At 50.7% G+C, this 24,012-nt stretch overlaps 1 pseudogene; it reads right to left on the bottom strand.

Moving 5' to 3' along the window:
* Window positions 1-12,458: 12,458 nt before the first annotated feature.
* On the bottom strand, window positions 12,459-13,809 carry LOC124708052 (annotated as a pseudogene).
* Between the last annotated feature and the right edge of the window lie 10,203 nt (window positions 13,810-24,012).

Below are 24,012 nucleotides of genomic sequence, written 5' to 3'. Positions count from 1 at the left end.
CCCCTCTCCGGCAGGGTGCCGGAGGAGATCTCCGGAATCCCCCGAGATGGGATCGGCGGCGGCGGCGTCTCGGTAAGGTTTTCCGTATCGTGGTTTTTCGCATCGGGGTTTCGCGACGGAGGCTTTAAGTAGGCGGAAGGGCAGAGTCGGGGGCCAGACGAGGGGGCCACACCATAGGGCGGCGCGGGCCCCCCCGGGCCGCGCCGCCACGTGGTGTCGCCACCTCGTGGCCCCACTTCGAATGTTCTCCGGTCTTCTGGAAGCTCCGTGGAAAAATAGGCACCTGGGTCTTCGTTTCGTCCAATTCCGAGAATATTTCGTTACTAGGATTTCTGAAACCAAAAACAGCAGAAAACGAGAACCGGCACTTCGGCATCTTGTTAATAGGTTAGTTCCAGAAAATGCACGAATATGACATAAAGTGTGCATAAAACATGTAGGTATCATCAATAATATGGCATAGAACATAAGAAATTATCGATACGTCGGAGACGTATCAGCCTCCCCAAGCTTAGTTCTGCTCGTCCCGAGCAGGTAAAACGATAACAAAGATAATTTCTGAAGTGATATGCCATCATAACCTTGATCATACTATTTGTAAACATATGTAGTGAATGCAGCGATCAAAGCAATGGTAATGACATGAGTAAACAAGTGAATCATAAAGCAAAGACTTTTCATGAATTGTACTTCAAGACAAGTATTAATAAGTCTTGCATAAGAGTTAACTCATAAAGCAATAAATCAAAGTAAAGGTATTGAAGCAACACAAAGGAAGATTAAGTTTCAGCGGTTGCTTTCAACTTGTAACATGTATATCTCATGGATAATTGTCAACATAGAGTAATATAACAAGTACAATATGCAAATATGTAAGAATCAATGCACAGTTAATCACAAGTGTTTGCTTCTTGAGGTGGAGAGAAATAGGTGAACTGACTCAACATAAAAGTAAAGAGAATGGTCCTTCAAAGAGGAAAGCATCGATTGCTATATTTGTGCTAGAGCTTTTATTTTGGAAACATGAAACAATTTTGTCAACGGTAGTAATAAAGCATATGAGTTATGTACATTATATCTTACAAGTTGCAAGTCTCATGCATAGTATACTAATAGTGCCCGCACCTTGTCCTAATTAACTTGGACTACCGGATCTTTGCAATGCACATGTTTTGACCAAGTGTCACAATGGGGTACCTCCATGCCGCCTGTACAAAGGTCTAAGGAGAAAGCTCGCATTTTGGATTTCTCGCTTTTGATTATTCTCAACTTAGACATCCATACTGGGACAACATGGACAACAGATAATGGACTCCTCTTTAATGCATAAGCATGTGGCAACAATTATTGTTCTCATATGAGATTGAGGATATATGTCCAAACTGAAACTTCCACCATGAATCATGGCTTTAGTTAGCGGCCCAAAGTTCTTCTCTAACAATATGCATGCTCCAACCATGAAGGTGGTAGATCTCTCTTACTTCAGACAAGACGTACATGCATAGCAACTCACATGATATCCAACAAAGAATAGTTGATGGCGTCCCCGAAACATGGTTATCGCACAACAAGCAACTTAATAAGAGATAAAGTGCATAAGTACATATTCAATACCACAATAGTTTTTAAGCTATTTGTCCCATGAGCTATATATTGCAAAGGTGAATGATGGAATTTTAAAGGTAGCACTCAAGCAATTTACTTTGGAATGGCGGATAAATACCATGTAGTAGGTAGGTATGGTGGACACAAATGGCATAGTGGTTGGCTCAAGTATTTTGGATGCATGAGAAGTATTCCCTCTCGATACAAGGTTTAGGCTAGCAAGGTTGTTTGAAACAAACACAAGGATGAACGGTACAGCAAAACTCACATAAAAGACATATGGTAAACATTATAAGACTCCATACCGTCTTCCTTGTTGTTCAAAACTCAATACTAGATATTATCTAGACTCTAGAGAAACCAAATATGCAAACCAAATTAGCAAGCTCTAAGTATTTCTTCATTAATGGGTGCAAAGTATATGATGCAAGAGCTTAAACATGAGCACAACAATTGCCAAGTATCAAATTATCCAAGACATTTTAGAGTTACTACATGTATCATTTTTCAATTCCAACCATATAACAACTTAACGAAGAAGAAACTTCGCCATGAATACTATGAGTAGAGCCTAAGGACATATTTGTCCATATGCAACAGTGGAGCGTGTCTCTCTCCCATAAAGTGAATGCTAGGATCCATTTTATTCAAACAAAACAAAAAACAAAAACAAACCGACGCTCCAAGCAAAGTGCATAAGATGTGACGGAATAAAAATATAGTTTCGGGGAGGAACCTGATAATGTTGTCGATGAAGAAGGGGATGCCTTGGGCATCCCCAAGCTTAGACGCTTGAGTCTTCTTATAATATGCAGGGGTGAACCACCGGGGCATCCCCAAGCTTAGAGCTTTCACTCTCCTTGATCATATTGCATCATACTCCTCTCTTGATCCTTGAAAACTTCCTCCACACCAAACTCGAAACAACTCATTAGAGGGTTAGTGCATAATAAAAATTAACATGTTCAGAGGTGACACAATCATTCTTAACACTTCTGGACATTGCATAAAGCTACTGGAAATTAGTGGATCAAAGAAATTCATCCAACATAGCAAAAGAGGCAATGCGAAATAAAAGACAGAATCTGTCAAAACAGAACAGTCCGTAAAGATGGATTTTATTAGGCCACCAGACTTGCTCAAACGAAAATTCTCAAATTGAATGAAAGTTGCGTACATATCTGAGGATCATGCTCGTAAATTGGCTTAATTTTCTGAGCTACCTACAGGGAGATAGACCCAGATTCGTGACAGCAAAGAATTCTGAAACTGCGCAGATAATCCAAATCTAGTACTTACTTTTCTATCAAAGACTTTACTTGGCACAACAAAACTTAAAACTAAGATAAGGAGAGGTTGCTACAGTAGTAAACAACTTCCAAGACACAAATATAAAACAAAAATACTGTAGTAAAAAACATGGGTTGTCTCCCATAAGCGTTTTTCTTTAACGCCTTTCATCTAGGCGCAGAAAGTATATCTCAAGTATTATCGAAGGGTGGTGCATTGATATCATAAGCTCCCCCATTAGCAGTGGTACTAGCGGTTTTGTCAATTTTAGGCCTATAATAATATTTCTTTGATTTAGGCACTTTAGAGGCATACATAAACTTTTGTTCCTTCCCCACATAAGCTTTCTCTCTAAACTGTAAAGATGAAAAGGTCGAACCCAAGTTTCCCATAGCTTTTTCAAGTTTGCCAATCCTATTAATTTGATTATCATGGTCAACACAAGTTCCTAGGACACTAATTCTTTCATCGATTCCTCCTAAGGATTTACCAAGTTTATCAGTTTTAACAAGTAACATCTCCAACTTAGTTTCAACACTAAAATTTTTCTCTATGGTTTCCAATTTTTTCATAACATCATCAAGGGAGGTTTCAATTTTAATTTCATTAACAGGTGGTGTTCCAAATAAACTCTCAATAATGCAACTAGCTTCTAAAGCGGGAGCACCTAGGAAGTTACCCCCCGCGAGACAATCAAGAACATATCTATTCCAGCTAGAGATACCAACATAAAAATTCCTGAGTAAGATAGCGGTGGAGTGTTTCTTAGTGCACCTATTATGGGAATCATTAATTCTATACCAAGCATCTTTTAAACATTCTCCTCCTTGTTGCTTAAATGAACGAACTTCAACTTCGGGATTACTCATTTTAGCAGTAGTAAATAAAACCTGGATAAAGTAAATGCAAGTAAACTAATTTTTTTGTGTTTTTGATATAGCAAACAAGACAGTAAATAAAGTAAAGCTAGCGACTAATTTTTTTTTGTGTTTTGATATAATGCAGCAAACAAAGTAGTAAATAAAATAAAGCAAGACAAAAACAAAGTAAAGAGATTGAGAAGTGGAGACTCCCCTTGCAGCGTGTCTTGATCTCCCCGGCAACGGCGCCAGAAAAAGAGCTGTTGACGTGGGAGTTGAAAATCTTTGTGGTGTAACTTTTCTTCGTTCCCCGGCAACGGCGCCAGAAAAAGAGCTTGATGGCGTGTATTTCACACGTTCGTTGGGCAACCCCAAGAGGAAGGTATGATGCGCACGGCAGCAAGTTTTCCCTCGAGAAAGAAACCAAGGTTTATCGAACCGGGAGGAGCCAAGAAGCACGTTGAAGGTTGATGGCGGCGGGATGTAGTGCGGCGCAACACCGGAGATTCGGCGCCAACGTGGAACCTGCACAACACAACCAAAGTACTTTGCCCCAACGAAACGAGTGAGGTTGTCAATCTCACCGGTTTGTCTGTAACAAAGGATTAACCGTATTGTGTGGAAGATGATTGTTTGCAGAGAAAACGATAAAACAAGTATTGCGAGCAGATTTGTATTTCGGTATTAAAGAATGGACCGGGGTCCACGAGTTCACTAGAGGTGTCTCTCCCATAAGATAAAAGCATGTTGGGTGAACAAATTACGGTCGGGCAATTGACAAATAGAGAGGGCATAACAATGCACATACATGACATGATAAGTATAGTGAGATTTAATTGGGCATTACGACAAAGTACATAGACCGCCATCCAACTGCATCTATGCCTAAAAAGTCCACCTTCGGGTTATCATCCGAACCCCCTCCAGTATTAAGTTGCTAACAACGAGACAATTGCATTAAGTATGGTGCGTAATGTAATCAACAACTACATCCTCGGACATAGCGCCAATGTTTTATCCCTAGTGGCAACGAGCACAACACAACCTTAGAACTTTACGTCACTCGTCCCAGGTGTCAATGCAGGCATGAACCCACTATCGAGCATAAATACTCCCTCTTGGAGTTAAAAGTAAAAACTTGGCCAGAGCCTCTACTAGAAACGGAGAGCATGCAAGATCATAAACAACACATATGTAATAACTTGATAATTAACATGACATGGTATTCTCTATCCATCGGATCCCGACAAACACAACATAGAGTATTACGGATAGATGATCTTGATCATGTTAGGCAGCTCACAAGATCCAACAATGAAGCACAATGAGGAGAAGACAACCATCTAGCTACTGCTATGGACCCATAGTCCGAGGGTGAACTACTCACTCATCACTCCGGAGGCGACCATGGCGGTGTAGAGTCCTCCGGGAGATGAATCCCCTCTCCGGCAGGGTGCCGGAGGAGATCTCCGGAATCCCCCGAGATGGGATCGGCGGCGGCGGCGTCTCGGTAAGGTTTTCCGTATCGTGGTTTTTCGCATCGGGGGTTTCGCGACGGAGGCTTTAAGTAGGCGGAAGGGCAGAGTCGGGGGCCGGACGAGGGGGCCACACCATAGGCGGCGCGGGCCCCCCCGGGCCGCGCCGCCACGTGGTGTCGCCACCTCGTGGCCCCACTTCGAATGTTCTCCGGTCTTCCGGAAGCTCCGTGGAAAAATAGGCACACGGGTCTTCGTTTCGTCCAATTCCGAGAATATTTCGTTACTAGGATTTCCGAAACCAAAAACAGCGAGAAAACGAGGCGGCACTTCGGCATCTTGTTAATAGGTTAGTTCCAGAAAATGCACGAATATGACATAAAGTGTGCATAAAACATGTAGGTATCATCAATAATATGGCATAGAACATAAGAAATTATCGATACGTCGGAGACGTATCAGGTAGCACGACGACGGAGAGGTACGACGGGCGATCCGGGGACCAGGTCGGCTGCAGCACAGGTTGGGGCGACGACGGACAAGCTGCCGAAGACGACCTTGATGCAGCGGCTACTCTGGACGAAGACGGCGCGGTAGAGGACGACGAAGATGGTGACCGCGTAGATGGCGCCGCAGACCACAGCGATTGCGGCGATGGAGACGATCGTGCGGGAGACAGAGGCAGTTTGCCAAACCTACGTCGTCTCCTCCTCAAGTGGGTCCATCCCAGCGGTACAGCCAGGTCCACGTCCTCCCTGACGGGCCCAGCGGTTGCATGCAGGCCCATGATTGCGTCGTCTATGGGCTGGTTAACTGCCAGCGTGATTGACGGAAGACTTGAACCGGCGAGAGCAGCCGGGGTCGACGTAGGGATCGACAACGCGGCGGCGGCTGCACTGATGAATCGGCCGATGACCGGCAGGGGCGTCACGCGGCGTTGCGGCAGAGGTCCACGCCAGCTCCCAACTCTAGGAGGCCGAGACAGGCAGAGCCCCAATGGAGAGGCCGACGCGGAGCTCCCTCCACGACGCGCCGCTCGCCGCGCCATTGCCGGAGTAGACGAGGATGCGGACCTGCACAAACCAGCACCGTTAGAATTCATACCTGACGACACCGAGCCCGGTGTGGAGCGCCGTTCCCAAAATCGCGACGACGGGGATGAAAATCCCGCGTCCGCCCAGAACTCTGTGAGGAGCTCGTCGTCCGATTTCCTGGGTCGCTGTAGCTCCGGCGAGCACGGCCGCGTTGGATAGTCCGCAAGAGCCTCCTCCGCGACCCGCACAGCAACATGATCGACGGCGGCTAACGTCTCCGCAGCGTCCGAAACCGCAGCGTCCACGTCCGCCTCGCCTGCCTCCGGCAGCGCGTGAAGGAGAGAGAACCTGTTCTCCGCTGCCGGCGCGAGGGTGAGCCTTCGCCGGCGTCGACGGAGGGCCGCGCAGACTGCTGCCGCCGATGGCGGATCGCCGGGATCGCCGGGATCTCCCCGACCGCCAAACCCGCTCATCACGCACCCTGAAGCAAATGATCCTCACGGCCTCATGTCCAAATTAATATTCGTGGAAATCACGAAGAACGAAAGTAGCGGAACATTCCACCGCTCTCATACATGAATAGAGCATCCTTCAACTACAAAATAAGAACAACATTGGACAATGCAAACAAGCGATGTATGATATGTATATGAGAAGGCATGATCTCGGCCACTCTCTTGCCTTTTTTGAATTGCCACAAGGAAGCCATGCAACTTATTGACCAAGGATTGTATGACGCCCCACCTATGCGACATTGAACTCTCATTGCGGTTCACGACCAAATTTTTGTAATCACCAAAGATCTTGCGTTCATTGGATTGATGGAAAATCCTTGACCAATAGGTCATCGCAGAAGAAGACATGGCTCCTCCACATTGTCGGTGACGTGGAGTCGAACTTGTGGTTCTAGTCCAAGCTGAGCCTAGGGTGGCACAAGTAGGATGTAGACGTGGTTGCCGCCGGCGAGAAGATGACGTCCCAGCCGACGGTGGGCTCTCTCTTGTCGATCTCGGACGATGAGAAGCGCTGATGCGCCGGATGCGACCCTCGTCAAAGAAGGTCGGCGACGAAGGTAAGGCTTTCCGCCCCGTGGCCGCGCTGTGTTGCGTACCCACCATGGCCGCAGCTTGGACGACCTCACCGCTCCTCCTTTCCTCGTAGTATGCAGTCTCATACACCAACTGCTCCTCCACTTTCTTCTTGGCCAAAGCTTCCTTGCGACGGGCGTTCCGTTCGGCGATCACGACGGATCTCCTGTGTAGCTCCACCGCCCACACCTCATTCGTCCATCCTTCTGGCTTGTTCGCGCTTGCGTGCGGCCTGGCTCTCCACGGCGGCATGACCGGCGACGGCAGAGATTCGCGGGGAGAGGTGGGAGAGATGGAGGTGGGACAAGGAGGCGGGAGCGGGAGGGAAATCTGCGACGGGAAGGGTTTCAGGGGAGATATTTCAAGGTGAGGAGCCGCCTAAGTCCACCTCTCTCTCCGTCACGACGGGCCTGCTCGTGTTTTTCCGCTTGTCGTGTGTTGCCGACACCCCCTTTGACCCCAAAACCACGGGGCTGGTACGGGGGTGCCAATCGGTTTTTTTTTTTTGGCCTCTGTACGTGCCGACAAGGTTTAGGAGCTGCCATTAGGAACAGTTTTTGGGACTGGCCCCCAAACGCTGTTTTGTGTGTGCGGGGGGGGGGGGGGGGTGGGGGGTCTTTGGAGGCTTCCGGTGGGGATGCTGTAAGGTACAAACATATAATTTAGAACAGGCGGAACGGCGACAACTGTGAAAAAGTATATCGTACCAAAGCCATGCGTTCGGATATGGTACTTGGATCATAGGTAATTAGGTATAGAGATACATATTATAAAAAGGTATTTTGAATGGTGAAAATATTTCAAAAAGATCTGAGTATACAACCTAACATTTTATGTTCGAACAGAAAGTTTTATTTTAGCTTATAGGTGTATATGCACCTACTGCTAAAAAAATCAAAATCTCTAGAAGAATTCTGAAATCTATTTCATCTTATACGTGTTTGTATACATGTTTGCCTAAAAAATATCAAAATGTCTAAAAAATCCAGAATAGATATATCCGGACGTACATTACGGCATTCTATGTTTGCAGACAAAGTTTCATGAAAAAAATTATTTTATGATATGTATAAAAATAAAAAATAATGTTTCTTGAAAATCTACTTAGAGCACAAAATATTTTCGTTTTATACAAAATGAAAAGATTTATTTTTCCGCGATACTTTGGATGTGTTTGGTAGGTCGGTCTAGTTTAGACTGCCTTTCCGAGCTGAGACTAGCTCATCCTACACAAGCTGGAATCAGATTTTACATGTGTTTGATGCGTCGGGTCTGTTCACCCATGCTGAGTCAAAGAACTTGTTTCTTTTTTTTGAGGGTAAAACATAATTTAATAATCACGTAAGTCGCCTCATTAAAAATCTTCCAGTCCCCTACGATACCCTGGTAAGAAAAAGAGTGTGTTAGAAACTTGCTGCCCGAGTTTAAAACACAGTTACCGGAGCACATGGTCTGGTGGATCACCATCCCAAACTATAACCTGATTTGTATCAAAACTATGTCTAGCTAAATTGTGAGCTACCATATTTAAATCTCTAGGACAATATTTGAACAAAATTCCACCTATCCTTTGAGCAATCTGAAAACAGTCCATATTGTCCAAATCTCAATCTCCCCATTGCAACACCACTTCTATATTGTCAGATTCTACAATTGTTGGAGAGCACTGAAAATTCTCTAATACTCTAGTCCTCTTTTTAATGATATTGCCTCGTCTGTAGGAGCATCCACGATGTCAGCCAACGGCCAAGCACCACCTACAATTGCTTCATCTTTTGAATTCCTAATTACAGCTGCTGCTGCCTCTATTCCCGATAGGAAAAAACTTGCATCAATATTCTGTTTATAGGTTTTTGAAGGTGGTTTAATCCACCCATTTACCTTAGGAGCTGTAGCCTTTGTCGCTGCACCATAATTTGCTGTGATCGCATGTATCGAGAATGCTGATTTTTTTTGCATTGGCAACACTCTCCCCTTTCACCGCTTCACGGCGATGCCACCATATGTACCAACCTGCAACCAGTATGGTTTCCTTCAGACCTAATAAACCAACATGTGATTGTTTTGATGGGCTAGTTAGAATCTCTTCTAGAATGACCGAGCCTGAGCGATGACTCGACACAAGTCCTTAATGTATCTCCATAAATCAAGAGCTCTCCACACTTCCTTTGCTCTCATGCAGGTGAATAGTAAGTGTTTGATGTCTTCACAGCCTTGTTTACATATGGGGCATTGTGCTGCAACTTTAATATGTCTATTAGCTAAGACTCCCATGCCCGGTACTAGGTCAAAGAACTTGTTTGGTGGTTGTATGAGCTGAGATGGTGTTGAGCTAAGAAATTTTACACGAAGGTCCCTGAATAGAAAAATATAAAGCAATCACGCGGGCGGCCGTCCCGAGCTTTGCCGCCGACTACGCACCGGTTCGATCCCTTCTGCAACCACAAAGCCGTCGAGCCATCAGTGAGGCCCTCATAAGCTTCAATGCGGTGGCCATCGTCCATTTCACCGCAATGGGCATAGTCCCTGGTGGTGGGGTGGATGGTCGTGCTCTGAAGTTCTAGATCGACATTGGTGGAGGACCCGCGTGTTTTTCTTTCTGTTTTAGTGTCATGTATGCAGTTTCGAAAGACTATGTTGTATTTCTTTTTTCCTATCTTCAAGATCCTTTTTTGTAATATGTATTCCCATCGACACTAATTAAAGCAGTTTCTGGCCAAGGAACCGGCCCGGGACCATCGTTCATGGGCCTGGCATGGCCCGACATGCGAGGGCCCTTTACCTGGTGGGCTGTGCCGGGCCAGCACGGGGGCCTGGCCTCGAGGCATGGGCATGGCCCAGGCTCTACTGGGCCGGCACGCGGCATGTTTAGCACTTGAGGCCCGAATTTGATCCATGTGTGTTTTTTTCTCGGTGTGTTGTTTCTCGTTGGCTCACCAAGAAAGCAATTAAGAAAAAAACGAGACCAACCCAGGCGATAGCACACATTGGTATTTTTTATAGAAGAAAATTCCTGAGCACCCTGCTGAGCCCAAGACTCGAAACCGGGTGGGCAGCATGCGCTCCGCGTGCATTGCCATCAAACCAATGGTCTATTCTCAAGAAAGCAATTAAGAAAGGCGAAGATCCAGATGTATGACGTACCCTTTGGTGGTCTGGTGGTTTAGTAGAGGGAGCTGAAGGTGTAGGTGCCAGGTTCGCACACCACATATGTTGTTTTTGCAGGTAGCCGTGCCGGTCTAGCACGCGTGCTCCATGCCGCTGCTCATACACGTCACGGGCCAGGCCGGGACTATATCAGGATTATTTCGCGTGCTGCCTGGCCTGTTGGCCAGGTATGGTGTCTGGGTCCTTTGAAGCCCTTCACTTGTTTTTAAAATTATATAAATGTACCCGGATAGTTTTCCTTAACATTTGGAAAAATTATTTTGAGGTAGTAGGTGCATCTACACCCTAGGAGCCGGATTTCAGCGTTCTCGGCCGTAAATTGCTGAAGATAGTGGAGAAGGTGATGTAGTAGACAGTGGCACGTGATGTCTGGGTCCTTTGAAGCCCTTCAATTGTTTTTAAAAATATATAAATGTACTTGAATAGTTTCTCTTAATTTTTTAACATTTGGAAAAAATATTTTTATGTACTAGGTGCATCTGCATACTAGGAGCCAGATTTCCGCGTTCTCGGCCGTAAATTGCTGAAGATAGTGGAGAAGCTAATGTAGCAGATAGTGGCACATGATGTCTGCATTCTTTGAAGCCCTTCACTTGTTTTTAAAAATACAGAAATGTACCCGAATAGTTTCTCTGAATTTTTTAACATTTGGAAGAAAAAAAAGGCAGTAGGTGCATCTGCACCCTAAGAACCAGATTTCCACATTCTCAGCCGTAGATTGCTGAAGATAGTGGAGAAGGTGATGTAACAGGTGGCACGTGATGTCTGGATCCTTTGAAGCCCTTCACCTGTTTTTAAAAATATATAAGTTGTACCCAATAGTTTTTTTTACATTTCGAAAAAATTATTTTTAGGTAGTGGAGAAGGTGATATAGCAGACAGTGGCACGTGATGTCTGGGTCCTTTGAAGCCCTTCACTTGTTTCTAAAAATATATAAATATACTCGAATAGTTTCTCTTAACTTTTTAACATTTGGAAAAATTATTTTTAGGTAGCAGGTGCATCTACAGCTAGAAGCCGGATTTCCGTGTTCTCGGCCGTAAATTGCTGAAGATAGTGGAGAAGGTGATGTAACAGGTGGCACGTGATGTCTGGATCCTTTGAAGCCCTTCACCTGTTTTTAAAAATATATAAGTTGTACCCAATAGTTTTTTTTACATTTCGAAAAAATTATTTTTAGGTAGTGGAGAAGGTGATATAGCAGACAGTGGCACGTGATGTCTGGGTCCTTTGAAGCCCTTCACTTGTTTCTAAAAATATATAAATATACTCGAATAGTTTCTCTTAACTTTTTAACATTTGGAAAAATTATTTTTAGGTAGCAGGTGCATCTACGAAAAGTGTCTTTGGCACATGAGCACCAGTGCTCCTGTTTTCTAAAAATTATATTTTTCGAATTCCAAAAAAAATGATATTAAATACTCACATACATATAAACATTTCAAAGATACGTTGTGAATTTTGTAGAAAAATATGTTGTATTTTGAGCTATACAAAAAAGACAAATTTCTAACAAATATATACCACTATACGTAGCAACAAATTTGTTTTTTTCCTGTAGGTCAAAATACAATGCAATCTCTAACGAAATTTTGCACAAGTATTCATGACATATGTATGTATTCACGGAATAAATGTGACAATTTTTTGAAACGTAGATATACAGTTTTCAAATATTTTAAAAACCAGGAGCACTGGTGCTCATGTGCACCAAATTTGCTTCCGTGCATCTACAGCTAGAAGCCGGATTTCCGTGTTCTCGGCCGTAAATTGCTGAAGATAGTGGAGAAGGTGATGTAGCAGACAGTAGCACGTGATGCCATGAATGGCATGATGTGAATCACTAGGATATCTAGGTAACATGAGCTTTCGGTGCTCGATGGCAGCCAAGCTGGTCCCTGTAGGATGCGAGCAGACTTTTTATTAAGATGGCAATGTCATGAGAATTCCTTATTTCAAACGTGTGGTGTGGCGAGCCATCATCATCAGAGGATGGGTCGCAGAAGAAGATGATACACTGTAGATTAGCTAACACTTATTACATGGAATTTAAACAAAACCGTCGCACTGAACTCAAGCAGATGCCGCGAAGCCCTCCTCAAGCTGTGAGCTCTGTCCGTTGGTGACGAAGCAGCTCTTGCTGCGGATCTCGCCGACGTTTCCATTGGGCTGGAACTGGCTGAGCTTGACGAGGGAGTCACGGAACTGGGAGTAGAACCACCACTTGTTCTGGGCGAGGCCCTGGACCGCCCACTGGGTGCGGCCGTCGGTGGCGAGCACCTGGTCGGAGGTGAACACCCCCTTCCCCTCCAGCAGGTTGCTGAAGTACTTGTTGTCGAAGACGATGGGGGTGGTGACGTCGAGGTCCTGCAGCCGGTTGGCGTCGCTGGAGCAGTTGGCGGCGAGCTTCCGGGCGAAGTCGGAGTCCTCGGAGAAGCGGTTGTTGAAGTTGCCGCAGCTCGCCTTCCCGACGGTATGCGCTCCGGAGAGCGCGACCAGGTCGATGGGCTCCAGGTTGCGGGTCTTGAAGGAGTCGATGAGCACGCTGGCGTTTGCGTCGGACCGCGGGAGGGCGAAGACGTCGCCGCTGCTGGCCGGCGCAAGGCTGTCGAACCGGCCGAGCGGCATCTCGTAGAAGTAGAACACCTCGCTCTGCCCGGCCTGCATAAAGTTCATTCATTTCGCGACTGAGCTAGCTAGGTAGGAGCAGATCGATGGTGCCTTGACTTTTGCTGTTGTACAGTAGCTACCAGCGACGAGAGGAGACGAGAGGTGCGCACGTACCACGAAGACGGCGTCGCGGGTGGCGAGGGTGAGGATGTCGGCGCAGGAGACGGTGGCGCCGCAGGCGGCGTGCACCTTGACGCGGACGTCCTCGATGAGCTGCAGGATCCAGCTCGCTGTTGGCCCCCGTCAGGAGGACGGACGCGTCGCAGCCCTGGGGGAAGCAGTCGTGGAAGAAGATGCGGAGGAGGCCGGCGGCGATGGCGATCTCGCCCAGCACCGCGCTCTCCACGATCGGCCACACGATGTCCACTAGGTCCGGGCACGAGTCCGCGTGGAAGTCATAGGAGAGGCCGTTGGCGAGGTTGCGAGGGCCGTTGACCGGCAAGTTCGGAAGCGGCCGCGGCCTCGACAGGGCTGGGCACAGCACGGTGGCAAGGAGGCACAGGGCCAAGATTGCCCTGCTCGACGCCATTGATGGATCCTAGCTTAGCTAGCTACTGCCTGCAGAGTCGGTCAGCGAGCGAGCGAACGAGCGTGGCTTCCTCGCGTCAACAAGATGCCGATATATGCAAAGACAAAGCAACGCTGTAGCTGATGCCGATGTGAATGGTTAGTGGAGATGATGGGCGCGCAGAAATCGATATTGGATCGAGTGACAGGCAACCCTAGTTGATCACGTGATTCCACGACTCTGCGACCGGCAACTCTTAACAATCTCAGGATCCATTACTCTACACGTGGGATTGTCGACGACTTTTGTGCCCGGTAATTTTTGACAAAGTTCACTTGGAGGGTACAATCTGAGTTCCAAAATAAAACACTCTAATTTATCTAAAATAAATATATCTACATATTAACATGCGTATCTAGATAAATCTAAGTGGATTTCCCTCCTTGTTGGGACCTTATGGATTTCAACTGTAGTTTTAAAAACCAGACCGGTTCGGTGGTTCAACCGAAAAAACCTAAACCGACGGCATCACCGGTTTTTTAAGAGTTACTGGTCCAATCAGCAAAAAACCAGCAAAAAGAGATGTCGCAGGAGAAATTGAACTATAAACCTTTAGCTAGGGAGAAATAGCACCACGTAATACACGATGCCACTTAGACTCACAATGTTTTGTGATTAGATATTGAAATATACTCCATATATGTCTTTTGTGGTCAATTTCTCCAAAATTTGCTTAAATTTTAACTAAAACTAATGGTTTTTTGTCACCATCGAACCAGATGAACCGGTGATCCGACCAGCGAACCAGTGAACCAATCACCTCACCGGTCGATCACAGGTTCGGTTTTTTAAACTATGATTTCAACAAGATTGATCTCGAATATAAATGAGAACTGAGTGCTAACTGTAGGGTTAATTTCACTTGTTCTAGGCCAATTAGGTTCGATTTCTGGAGGGGGTGCTTGAGTTTTTGGACTTCTTATATAGTAATATATAAAAAGGTAAAACTAAGCCAAGGGTTGATCTCGAATATAACTGAGAACTAAGTGCTAACTGAGCGGTTGGGTTAATTTTACTTGTTCTAGGCCAAGAAGGTTCGATTTCCCGCTTGAGTTGAGTTTCTAAATATTAAAGAGAGCATATGCATTTAGGAGCCAAATTAAGTTTTTGTTTCTAAACTTCTTATATAATTATATAATATGTAAAAATAAAAAAGTAGGCCAAGGTGCTTCTTTCTCTTTGGTCTTTCTTTTTTTTCTCGGATTGCAACATTAATGTAAAAGCCATCTAATCTACTTCCCCCGTCCTCAAATAAGTGTACTTCTAGATTTAAAATTTATTTCAAAATTTTTTACATCTACAGTACCTATGCAGTTAATTAACGCAATTAACTCCTCGTAATCACTCCACAACTCCATCCTCCAATCCTCATTCCTCTCCTCCACCTCAACCACCAATCATCATCCCTCTTCTTCAATTAATAGAGTCGAGACTCATAAAAAATGAGAGAGAACTAAGTTGTTTCTTATTTCGTAGATGTACACTTATTCGTGGAGGGAGTACGTGTCTGCTCGTGTATTCCGTTTCCTCTAATTCTACTTAACCTTGGAGTTTATCACTTCAGAATTACGACGAATGAAAGGTAGAGAATTATCAACCAATGTACTACTAGTATCAATGTTTAAGAATAGACATAAACAATGCCCTCCGTTTTGGGATATAAGCCATATAGTTTCTGGCACGAAATTAAAGAACACACATTTAATAAAAATTACATCATGTTTGACTAGGTTTAACACTAGGCAATTGACATGAGCTAATAAAGAACTTTGCATAGGATAAGAAAACTTTATTAAATTTCTATAGTATTCATACAAGCGGAGCAACGCAATACACCTTATATTCTGAAATTTTTCCTAAAAAACTATATGCCTTAAGGCTATACAGTTTCTTAAATATTACTTGTATTAGTACGTTATTTTAATTTTATTTTTTGCTGAATTTGTGCGGCTGTTAATTATGTAGAGGTTGAATTGTAATACATAAATCTTTTAAAATACCTTTTATAAAAAACACATAACTAATATGTTGACGTTTGGCGTAGCCAGAGGGTTTATGCGTAGTCAAATAACTACATAAAGTGGGCAAATCCTTTGTATCCATACAATAAAATCTCCAGAAAAATCTGTGAAAGATTTAAAAATACGGTTTTGCTATGTCTCAGTCAACTGAGATTTTCTTAAGTCTAAGTTACTTACAAAAATATGCTTTGAGTTGTACTTTTCTATTAAAAAAGTGCAATTGCACTTTTCTGACAGAAATATGCAACTAAACAGAGTTGCACTTTTCTTTGAACTGTAGTTGCACTTTTCTGAGTTAACTGGGACTTAAAAAAATCTCAGTCAACTGAGACATAGGCACACCCTTAAAAATACGTAAATAATATGAGTTTCACGTCACAATATTATGGTCCCAGCACCGCTACTGTCAACATACACGTGTACCAAGAGAACAAGCACATGGACAAGACCAAAACACGCACCAAACGGGGAACTGCATTTCTGCACGGCCACGACCACGGGACAGTGATTGCCGCACGACGTATTTGTTTTGAGAGAGCGACTGGTAGGGGCCCGGCCTCCGCGATCGGGAGGCACGTAGCGAGCTCGTGCAGCTGGAGCTGGTCTCCTGTCCATGCCAACTCCACTTTGATATTTCTCTCTGATCTTTTCTCTTTTCGGCATTTTCGTCTTTTCTGCTGATTTTGTATGGATGTCTGAGAAAGGTTAACTAAAAAACAGAGCGCAACTAACACAGAACATCCAGACTGTCGGGGGGAAGACCCCGGGTAGGGCAATGGACGCGGAGCAGCCGGCTGGCCACTGGCCGGCTCGCGGCAAAGGCCAGCTGAGGAGCAGCCGGCTGGCGCCGTGGCCGGCTGGTCCGGAAGCCGGCTGGCTCCAAGTCCTGAGTCGGCCCGGCTACGGCCGCCAATCGTCGTAGGCTGGGCCGGCTTCTACAAGCCATATCCGGCCGGGGTGCGTACCTCGGACCGACTCGAGGCCGGCGAGTCTTGCACTGGAAGGAACCGGGTTGGTGATCCGGGTTCCCAAAGTCCACGCTGACTTCATCTTCCGTAAAGCGCGGGGCACCGTGGAGCAATAGTGCCACGCGCCGGACGAGCCATCATGGCTTACGACGCGCCGTACGAGGCTACGGTGGGCGACGGCGACGAGACACCTCCTCTCCATACCGGCCGACCAAGCGGCCGGATGGGACAGGCCATGACGCCTCAACGGCTCCCGACGTCACCGCCTCGGGAAGGAGCGGAAGCCGAGCCGGCCAAGCCGGCTAGTAGACTATAGGGTCTTATATGTAAAGTGCCGGTGCCTATATAAGCCGCACTACCCCTCTCGTGCGGGGACGATCGATCACTTATTGCTTTCACCTACCTACGAGCGCGCCTGTGAGAGAGACCATCGTCTCCCTTAGCCTCCCGGGGCCGGCCGGACACGGCTCTAGGAGCACCATTGTACTGTGTGATTACCATATACACTCATAGCGAGGAGTAGAGGTTTTACCTCCACCGGAGGGCCTCGAACCCGGGTACGTCGCCGTGTCGCTCGTGCCCATACCCGCTTCCGGATACCGCCGTGAGATCTCTCGAGGAGCCCCTTCGATTAGCCACCCTATGGCATATGCCGTGACGATACCACGACATTTGGCGCCCACCGTGGGGCCTTCGGCATCCTCGGCCGGTGTCTTCATCCGGACGGGCCTCACCATCACCACCGGCGAGCGAGTCGCTTCGAGGCTTGATCCGGAGATTCGGCTCCCTCGGCTGCGTCGGCGACAACGGCCTGGCCGCTTCGCCGACCGGCCCTTCCCGGCCGGCGGCCGCGTCATCTCCTTCGGCGGCCACGACGTCTACGTCGCCACCGTCGCACCGCCGCGCTACCCGCGGCAGGTGTTGCGCTGCGCTAGCCCTCCTCCGCGAGCCGGCGGCGGCGCTCCCGCCGGCCCGCCGTCGTGCAAGTCATGATGGCTGGCGAGGAAGTCACCAAGAACCCGCGCACCCGCGGCCCCAACTGGAGCGCAACGTCGACCCCAACGCCTCCGGCTCGGGCCCAAAGGCGCCACCACCACCGTCCCGGCTGGAGCAAGTCCGGGCAAAGCCGAGCACCCCGCTCACCACCGGCGCCGGCACCGACGCCGCCGCCGTCGAGCGCAGACACGGAGGCGCACCGCGTGCTCCTCCTCAAGCGGACCGAGGAGCTGGCTGCTGCTAGCGCCGGTGGGACATCACCCGAGCGCGAGTACAACCACGCCCACGGCCTCACCCCGGGCGGCGACAACCCCGGTCGAGCCGGCCGAGATCCGCCGCGAGAGGCCGCGACCTAGGCGCCGAGATCGACCGTGACGGCGCGGACGAGCCGGCTCCATCCATGGAGCTGCCCATCTACAACACTCCCGACAAGAACATGCTCGCGGCCGAAGCCGCCGCAGAAGAGCTGCACCGCCTCGAAGGCGAAGAGTTACGCCGCCGGAGCTGCGCGGGTGGCTGATTTGGTGAAGGCTGCCAACGAGCGGTCGAAAGACCCCGAGTACGCCCGAGACCCTAGGGCTCCTCACGCTCGTGGTGCCGCGGGCAATGCCGAGGACACGGCCGAGTCCGCCTCCCCGGCACCAAGCCGGCGCAGCGACTCCCGCGCCACGCGCGCAACCCCGAGCCGGCCGAGCCACCAACCGGGCGGCGGCGGCAGCGCGGCCGGGCCCCACCAAGCGGGAACCGGGAGCAAGACTCCGAGCCTCGACGCCCACATCGGCCGGCTCCGGAAGCCGGCGGCGCTCGCCGGCCGGCCCACTCCCGGCCGGGCCCGCGCATCGAGCCTGCCGGCGCCGAGAGATCGCCTCGACCGGCTGATCGAATCCCGCATCGCGGAAGAGGAGCGCCGGCTTGCCCCAAGTGCTTCGGGCCCCGCATCGCCAACGAGCCCGTGATCGACGGCTTCCGGCTCCCCCGCGACACGCCCAAGTACGGCGGCACCGCCAAGCCGGAGGACCGGCTGCTGGACTACTCCACCGCGGTCGGCATCTCTCGGGGCAACAAGCGGCTGGGCTGTGCGCTACTCCCCCTCATGCTTGCTCGGCTCCGCCCGCACATGGCTCAACAACCTGCCGGCCGGCGGCATAAACGGCTGGCTGGACTTCGAGGCCGCCTTCATCGGCAACTTCACCGGCACCTATCGCCGGCCGGGTCGCCCTCAACGGCTTGAGATGTGCAAGCGGGGCCCGGATGAGACGGATCGCGCGTACCTGACGCGTTGGTGCGAGATGCGCAACTCTTGCGAGGGCGTGCACGAGATGCAAGCCATCAGCTTCTTCATGGGAGGCTGCCGGCCCAACACCATGCTGTGGCACAAGCTACGCCGCGGCGAGCCCAAGACGATGGCCGCCTTGATGGCCATCGCCGACAAGTACTGCGGCGGGCGAGGAAGCCGGCAAAGCGCCGGGCGACGTTTCACCAGCCCCGGCAAGACGAGACAACAAGCCGGCTGAGCACAAGCCGGCCGAGGGCGGCTCGCATGGCAGCCGGCGGGACAACTACCGCGGCAAGCGTCACGGCGACCAGCCGGACCGCCGGTACGGTTCCGCCCATGTGGCGGCCGTGTCGGACAACGCGGCGGGCGGCGGCCGCCGCGAAGCAAACAGGACCGGCAATGGAAGCCGAAGTACACCTTCGAGCGGATGCTCGACTCGCCGTGCAAGTATCACGGCGGCAAGAACCCCTCCAACCACACCACCCGCGGCTGCCACTTCATGAAGCGGGCGACAAGCGGCGAACCCCTCCCCCTCCACCCCCGCCTCCTCCGGCCGGCGGGCCGGGTGGCCAAGGCGGCGCGGAGAACGCCAACCTCGAGCACCACGAGGCTAACCAAGTGCACCATGGCCGATATCGGCCGAAGATGCTACCTACATCATCTTCACCTCCGAGCCCGAGGACAAGACGAGCCCGGCGAGCCGTTCCCTCGAGGTCAACGCGGTCATACCGCCGGTCCCCCGGTACCTAAGCCGGTCGAGCGAGGCCATCACTTTCGATCGCCGCGACACACCGGCTGTCTGCCGAAGCCGGGCAGCTACGCCATGGTCCTCGACCCCACCATCGGCACGACTCGGCGCGGCGTGCGATTTTCGCGCGTCCTCATCGACGGCGGCGGCGGCATCAACATCCTCTACCGCGACACCGCCCGCAAGGCTGGGCATCCGGGAGGCCGAGTTGCGCCCCACCCCCACCGTCTTCCATGGCATCGTGCCGGGCCACTGCTGCCGGCCGATCGGCCGGATCACGGCTGGAGGTGATGTTCGGGAAGCCGGACCACTTCCGCACGAGAGAATCGAGTTCGAGGTGGTGGACCTCGTGAGTCCCTACCACGCGCTCCTGGGCGAGGCCGGCCACGACCAAGTTCATGGCGGTGCCCCACTATGGGTACCTAAAGATGAAGCTGCACGGCCCAAAGGGGGTCATCACCATAGCCGGCGACTATCGCCGCTCCATGGGCTGCGCCACGCGAGCTCCAAGATGGCCCGGACAGCTGGTCATCGCCACGCAGAAGCAGCTCATCCACGACGCCGTTGCCCTCGCCAAGGCCGCGCGAGACGGACATGCCGGCTGCGAGGCAGCCCGAGCTGGGACGACTCACTTCCGGCCGGCCGACAACACCAAGAAGATCCTGCTTGGACCGGCGCGGCCGGACAAGTACGTCACCATCGGTGCCGGCTTGAGCAAGAAATAGGAAAGCGAGCTCACCGGCTTCCTCCGTGAGAATCGGGACATCTTCGCATGGACTCCAAGAGACATGCCGGGTGTGCCGAGGAGTTGGCTGAGCACCACCTCCACGTCCGGCTGACGCCAAGCCGGTGAAGCAGCCTCTCGGGCGCTTCGCCGAAGAACGAAGGAAGGCCATCGGTGAAGAAATCGCCGGCTCCTAGCTGCCGGCTTCATCATGGAAATCTTGCACCCGGACTGGTTGGCGAACCCGGTCCTGGTTTTGAAGAAGAACGGCTCTGGCGCATGTGTATCGACTACACCGGCCTGAACAAGGCGTGCCCGAAGGACCCCTTCCCCTGCCGCGCATAGATCAAGTCATAGACTCGGTCGCCGGTTGTGAGCTGTTGTCTTTTCTAGATGCCTATTCAGGCTACCACCAGATTCCTTTGAATCCGGATGATCAAATAAAGACTTCGTTCATTACCCCGTACGGGGCTTACGCTACACGACTATGCCATTCGGCTTGAAAAATGCGGCGCCACCTACCAAAGGTGCATGCAAAAGTGTTTGCGAGGATCAAATCGGCGGAAATGTTCACGCATATGTGGATGATGTCGTTGTAAAAACCAAGGAGATGCCTACCCTCCTTGATGACCTGAGAGAAACCTTCACCAATCTGCGAAGATTCCGGATGAAGCTCAACCCGGCCAAGTGCACTTTCGGCGTGCCCGGCCGGCCAACTCTGGGCTACCTCGTCTCTCGGCGAGGAATCGAAGCCAACCCGAGAGAAGATCGGTGCCATTGAGAAGATGGAGCTGCCGCGGTGCCTCAAGGACGTCCGGAAGTTCGGCTGGCTGTCGGCTTCCTTGAGCCGCTTCGTCGGCCGGCTGGGGAGAAGGCACTTGCCCCTATATCGGTTGATGAGGAAGGCGGACAAGTTCGTCACGGTCACCGCGGGCGGATGAAGCCTTCCGTGACTTAAAGCGCGTGCTCTCAACCGCGCCAATCCTCGCAACGCCGGGTTCAATGGAGCCGATGCTTGTTGTACATCGCAGCCACCAACCGAGTGGTTAGCGTTGTCTGGTGGTGGAGCGCAAAGAGTCGAAAACAGAGAGCGGCTGGTCCGGCGCCCGGTCTACTACCTCGGCGAAGTGCTCTCCCGGTCGAAGCAAAACTACCCCCACTACCGAGAAGGTCACCTACGGTGTCTACATGGCAGCCAAGAAGCTCAAGCATTACTTCCAAGAACACCCCATCCGGGTGGTTGCCACGAGCGCCTGCGGCGGAAATCATCGGCGGCAAGGATGCCAACGGCCGGGTTGCCAAGTGGGCTCTGGAGCTAGCCGCCCACACCATCCTCTACGAGCCACGCACGGCCATCAAGTCGCGAGATCCTCGCGGACTTCTTCGTCGGCCGGGCTGAGATGCGATCACCTGCCGCTCTGTGCGGATTCCACACATTGGAAGATGCACTTCGACGGCTCGAAGATGCGCAACGGCATGGGAGCCGGCATCGTCATCACCTCTCCCAAGGGAGACCGGGCTGGACTACGTCCTGCGAGATCCACTTCGCCGCATCCAACAATGTGGCGGAGTATGAAGCGCTCATACATGGGCTGAAGCTGGCCAAGGAGATTGGTGTGCGTCGCATACTTTGCTTCGGCGACTCCGACTTGGTTATACGACAAGCATGCGGCGGCCGGGACGCGAAGGACGCCAACATGGCCTCGTACCGCTTCCATGTCCGGCGGCTATCCGGCTTCTTCGACGGCTGCGAATTCCACCATGTGCCACGAGCAAACAACGAGGCGGGCGACGCCTTGTCCAAGATTGGCTCAACCCGGCAAGCCATTCCGCCGGGCATCGCCTTAGCGGTTATCAAGAAGCCGTCCATCATACCGATCACCGGATTCGGATTCAATATTCGTGCCGGGCTGACCCGGGGGCTGCTCGGCCGAACCGGGGGCTTCATCGCCCAAGTCGGGGGCTAACAAGCCGAACCCGCCGGCTACCATGCCGAACCCGGGGACTTCTCGGTCCAACCCGGGGGCTTCATCGCCACACTCGGGGGCTAGCAAGCCGAACCCGCCGGCTAGCAAGCCGAACCCGGCGACCATGCGATCGAAGCCGGAAGCTCCCACGCGGGAGACCATGTTGGTCGGCGTATTCGAGATAAGATGCGTACCTTCATGGGCACAAGAATTCCTCTCCTACCTCACCGACGGTGTCTTGCACGATGACGGAGTCCGGGCCGGGCAGATTGAGAGAAGGGCCAAGGCCTATACAATCATCAACCACGAGGCTGTACAAACGCGGCGTAAGTGGGGTGCTCCGGCGGTGCGTCGAGCCGGCTGAAGGGATTGAACTCCTAAGGGAAATCCATCGGGGTGAGTGCGGCCATCACGCCTCCTCCCGAGCCATAGTGGCCAAAGCCTTCCGGCACGGTTTTTGCGGCCGGTTGCGCTCGGAGACGCGAGAAGAGCTGGTGAAGAAGTGTAACGGCTGCCAACGCTTCGCCAAGCAAAGGAACACGCCGGCTTCCGCCTTGAAGACCATCCCCATTACCTGGCCATTTGCCGTATGGGGCTTGGATATGGTGGGCCCATTCAAAACAGCCCAGGCGGCATGACTCATCTCTTGGTGATGATTGACAAGTTCACTAAGTGGATCGAAGCCAAGCCAATCAAGAAGGCTGGACGGCTCCACGGCCGTCACATTCCTCAAGGAAATAATCGTGAGATATGGCTACCCGCATAGCATCATCACCGACAATGGCGGCAACTTCGCCGAAGGCATCTTCAAACGCTACTGCGGAGAAATGGGGATCCGGATGGACCTATCGTCCGTGGCACACCCGGAAACCAACGGCCAAGTGGAGAAGGCTAACGGCTTGATCCTAGCCGGCATCCGGCCCCGGCTGGTGGAGCCGCTTGAGCGCTCGGCCGGCTGCTGGATTGAAGAGCTGCCCGGCGTCTTTGTGGAGCCTGCGCACAACGCCAAACCGCTCGGTCGGGTTCACACCCTTCTTCCTCGTATACGGGGCCGAAGCCGTCCTGCAGGCGATATCGAGCACGACGCGCCAAGAATCAAGCTCTACACGAAGGCTGAAGCCAAAGAAGCTCGCGAAGATGGAGTCGACCTGGTTGAAGAGGTCCGGCTGATGGCCGAGTCCGGGTCAACCGTATATCAGCAAAGCCTCCGTCGCTACCACGGTCGGAAGGTCAAGACCTTAGTATTCCGAGAAGGAGACCTAGTGCTCCGGCTGATCCAACGGACAGCCGGACGGCATAAACTAGCATCCCCATGGGAGGGTCCCTTCATCGTGAGCAAGGCGGTAGGCAATGATTCCTACTATCTCATAGATGCCCAAGAGGCTAAGAAAAACAAGCCGGACAAGGCTGACGAGGAGACTAAACGTCCACTGGAATGTCGGGTTGCTCCGCCCATTTTACACATGAGAACGAGGAATGTATGTATCCCTTGTATCCCTTTTGTAAGTTATGAAAAAGCTTGCGCCAAGAGCGCCGTTTCCGACAAGTTTTCG

The sequence above is a fragment of the Lolium rigidum genome, chromosome 4 (genome assembly GCF_022539505.1).
Source record: "Lolium rigidum isolate FL_2022 chromosome 4, APGP_CSIRO_Lrig_0.1, whole genome shotgun sequence".
Lineage (NCBI taxonomy): Eukaryota > Viridiplantae > Streptophyta > Magnoliopsida > Poales > Poaceae > Lolium > Lolium rigidum.
Note: the sequence above shows the minus strand (reverse complement) of the source record. Positions and strands in the feature narration are given on the sequence as shown.